Source organism: Artibeus jamaicensis, unplaced genomic scaffold (assembly GCF_021234435.1).
Source record: "Artibeus jamaicensis isolate MK-2021 breed Jamaican fruit bat unplaced genomic scaffold, CSHL_Jam_final contig_240, whole genome shotgun sequence".
Taxonomy (NCBI): Eukaryota; Metazoa; Chordata; class Mammalia; order Chiroptera; family Phyllostomidae; genus Artibeus; species Artibeus jamaicensis.
This window is the reverse complement of record NW_026521506.1, coordinates 1,460,372-1,464,769: the sequence shown is the minus strand read 5'-3', so window position 1 is coordinate 1,464,769 and position 4,398 is coordinate 1,460,372. Positions and strand designations below refer to the sequence as shown.

Genomic DNA, 4,398 nt, shown 5'->3' with positions numbered 1-4,398 from the left:
CTACCCCAGCTTTTTTTTCTTGTCCATTTGCTTGGAAAATTTGTTTCCATCCTTTCACTTTTAGTCTGTTATGGTCTTTTGTCCTGAGGTGGGTCTCTTGTAGGCAGCATATGTGTGGGTCATACTTTCTTATCCATGACGCTATTCTGTGTCTTTTGATTGGAGCATTTAATCCATTTACATTTAAGGTTATTATTGATAGGTACTTATTCATTGCCATGTTTGTACCTGTGTTCCTCTCTGTCTGTCTCTTTTCCTTCCTTTCCTTAAAGCAGACCTTTTAGTATTTTTTGTAGAGCTGGCTTGGTGGCAGCAAATTCTTTTAGACTTCTTTTGTCTTGGAAGCTCTTTATTTGGCCTTCTATCTTGATTGAGAGCCTTGCTGGGTAAAGTAGCCTTGGTTGTAGGCCTCTGTTTCTCATTACTTGGAATATTTCTTGCCAATCTCTTCTTGCTTGGAGCGTTTCCATTGAGAAGTCAGTGGCTAACCTTATTGTGACGCCCTTGTATGTTATTTATTTTTTCTCCCTTGCTGCCTTTAAGATTCTCTCTTTGTCTTGGAAGTTTGCCATTTTAATGATGATGTGTCTTGAAGTGGGCCTCTTTGGGTTCCTCTTGAATGGGACTCTGTGAGATTCCTGGATTTGTGTGACTTTTTCTTTTGTCAAATTAGGGAAATTTTCTCTCTTTACTCTTTCAAATATGTTTTCTATCCCTTGTTCTTCTTCTTCTCCTTCTGGTATTCCTATTATTCGGATATTATTACGTTTCATATTGTCTTGCATTTCTCTTAATCTCTCTTCATTCTTTCTGAGCCTCTTTTCCCTTTCCTGTTCTTTCTGTGAGATGCTTTCTACTTTGTCCTCCAATTCACTAATCCGATCTTCTGTTTCATCCACCCTATTTTTAATGCTTTCCACTGTGTTTTTTAATTCAGAAATTGTATTCTTCATTTCCTCTTGGCCCTTGCTAATAATTTCCATTTCCTTTTTCATGTTGATATAGTTCACAGTGAAATCATTGTAGCTTACCTGTAGTTTCTGGTAGCTGATTGTGAGCTCTTTGAACTTCCTGATCACCAGTGCTTTGAATTCAGTATCTGATAGTTGACTTGCCTCTATTTCATCTAACATTCTTTCTGAGTATTCCTTCTTTCCTTTCATTTGGGGATTGTTTCTTTGTCTTCCCATTGTTTGTGAGACTTTTTGTTAGCCTCAGCTTCTTAGATTAATCTGTTTTGACACCCTGGGTTTATGGTATGAACTTTTGTGGTGGAATGCCTGTGAATTTCAATGGTGCAGCCTCTTTTGGTTATCCTGTTGTTCTCTGCTTCCACCTACTGAAATATGCAGCAACTTGTGGCTTCTCTCTTACAACAATGTGCAATTTGTAAAAATATGGAACGCTTCACAAATTTGCGTGTCATCCTTGCACAGGGGCCATGCTAATCTTCTCTGTATCGTTCCAATTTTAGTATATGTGCTGCCAAAGCGAGCACTAGGTTCCTCTTGATTGAGATCCTCCGTGCTTCCTGGACTTGTGTGACATTTTCTCTTACCAAATTGGGGAAGTTTTCTATCATTACTTTTTCAAACAGGTTTTCTATCCCTTGCTCTTATTCTTCTCTTTTGGTATCCTCATTATACGGATATTATTATGTTTCATATTGCCCTGCATTCCCCTTAACTCCTTTTTGTTCTTTTTGAGTCTTTTTCAATTTTCTTGTTCTTTCTTGGAGTTTTTTTCTACCTTGTTCTCCAGCTTGCTGATTTGATCCTCTGCTTCACCTAGCTTGCTTTTTATTCCTTCTACTGTATTCTTCAATTCAGAAATTGTATTTTTCATTTCCTCTTGGCTCTTGTTGATACTATCTTTTTCATGCTGATATAGTTTGCAGTAAGTTCCTCATAGATTTCCTGTAATTTTGGTAATTCACACTTAACTCATTGTGCTTCCTTATAACAATTGCTTTGAACTCAGTAACTGATAGTTGATTTGCTTGTATGTCATTTAGCATTCTTTCTGAGGATTCCTCTTTTCCTTTTGATTTGAGATTGCTTCTCTGTTTTCCCATTATTTGTGAGACTCTTGTTGTTTGCTTCTGCTTATTAAATTTATATGTTATGACTCCCTGAGTTTATTATGTGATATTCTGTGGTAAGAGACCTGTGAGATTCAGTTGTGCACTATCAGCGATCTCCTGAACTTGTTGCTCTTGGGATGCCCTTTATGCCATTTATGTTGGCACTCTGGGTGTAATTGGTTGTTTTTGTTGTTTGTTTGTTTGTTTGTTTTGGGTCATTATTGTTGGGTCCTTTCCTCCAGCTGGTTGACTGAGGGTCACTTTGCCCACTATGTCTTGTATGTTGTTGTGCAGGTACTGCCAGAAAAAAGTCACACAACCTGGGAGACAAACCCACATCCACAAAAATAACTCACCTCAGTAATCCCACTAACAACTGCAAATGAATCAGTATTAATAAGGCTGTAAAGAGATTATGACTATTATAAGAAAGAAGAGAAATTAACTATAGTATAAATTCTAGTGACTTAATATTCTCAAACTTAATGCACATGAAATGAATGTTAGGAATGAATTAATGAGTGTTAAGCAGGAAATAAATTATCAATAATCATGGAGAAGACCACAGTGGATTTTGTCTCAGTAGCATCTAGTATTTACCACTGTTTTTTATTTCTCGATTTGCCTCTGGTGATGTCAGATGTTGACCCCATCTGACCTTAGGCTGCCTGTCAGAGACTGCCAAGGATCTACTGCCTGTGGCTGTCTCCTTCAGTGGTTAATCTATTCACACTGCACTCAGTAGTCAGGCATAAGTCCCATAGTGCATGATAGAATCTTTCCCGGTGTGCTGGCTATTGTTCCCCCTCAGGCTGCTGCTACTCAGTGGGGTGTGGTATGCCTGAGGAGGGTGGCTACTGCAGTGTGGGTGATAACAAACAGCACCAGGATCCTGGAAGCTACTCTCTGTCCTCTGCCCAAAGCCTCCATCTGCAGTTTTTCCTCAAATGTATCTAGTCCACTCTGCCCCACCTTTGCTAGGGATCTACTGTCTGTGGCTGTCTCCTTCACTTGTTCATATGGTCACTTTGCACTCAGCAGTCAGGATTAAGCATCACAGGGTTTGGGAAGATTCCCTCCAGGTGTTGGTGCTATTGTTTCCCCTCAGTCTGCTGCTGTTTGGAGGGGAGTGGTCTGCCTGCATGGAATGGCTGCTGCCATGTGAAAGATGACTCAGCACCAGGATGCTGGCTTCTATGCTATCAGCTTTCTCCCCAAAGCTTCCATTCCCAGTCTCTCCTCACAAGACTCTAGCCCACTCTTCCTCTGCCTTTGCCAGAGCACAGGGTAAGTGGCTGCAAATGAAAAATTATATATTGGCCCCTTTTTTAATTTGTTAAAAATTTTATAACTGAAGATTTCAGCAAGATAGGTAGGAGATGAATTCACTTGCTCATGCACCCAACTGGGAAACATATTCTTCTAGAGAACAGAGTGAGGAGCCAATGGAATCCCAGGTTTGATAAAGCCTAAAAGCCAAAATTGTAGAGGGTGTCGAAAAACATAGTAAGGAGATTTTGTTAGAATGATAAGGTTGCTGGGAACTGTGCAAGGACCAAGGCTGCTGTAGTCCCTGGCCTGGCACCTGTCACCAGGGTCAGCAGCTGCTGCAGCAGCTTTGGAGGAGAGCTGAATCTGTGATTGTAACTCTGCAGCTCCCTCCTCTACCACAACAGGGAAGGCAGCCCCACACCAGGAGAGACCTGGATGCTTGAAGTAGCTGGGGGTAATAAAGGCACAGTGGGAGATGCACAGAGACAGTGTTCCCCCACTAGGACTGTGGTTGCCAGCTAGTACATCACCAGAGAAATCAGGGAGCCAGGTGAAACCTAGAGAAGGGAGAAGAGTTGGGTCATGAAGGACTTTGACCCAGATAGTCTCCAGATTTGTCACAGAGTTGGGCTGTGTGAAAAGCTGGGGGCTTGCTAAGAATGGTACAAACAAGAGGAATTTACTCAAAAAAGGCTCTCAGCCACTGTTTAAGGAACTCTCACACAGGGCACTTATTAAGAACAGCAGGCACAAACAAGAGCAATTTATTTTTAAAAAAAGGTTCTGTTACTGTTTAGGGAACTCTGGGAGTGGTGGGCCACTGAAGGGGAAGGAGGAGGGGCACAATTTGCTCCAAATCAGCGCACCTCATGGACTGATCAAAGTGGGGTAGCAAGGGCTAAGAGGGGTAGCAGTCCCCAGAAAAACTTAATTTAATAGGGGAAAGAAACTGTCCTGAAGGAACTTTGAGAGTACACATCACCTAGGCCAGCAAAGAGGGAGGAGGTGGGGTGCAAGTTCCTCCTAATCAGGGTACCTCACGG

General features: G+C 41.5%; 1 non-coding gene across 1 annotated transcript; it reads right to left on the bottom strand.

The window, feature by feature from the left end:
* Nucleotides 1-1,391: 1,391 nt before the first annotated feature.
* LOC119038784 (U6 spliceosomal RNA) lies at nt 1,392-1,498 on the bottom strand. The gene has a single exon (XR_005080487.2). It is a non-coding gene; the product is annotated as a U6 spliceosomal RNA (small nuclear RNA).
* Between the last annotated feature and the right edge of the window lie 2,900 nt (nt 1,499-4,398).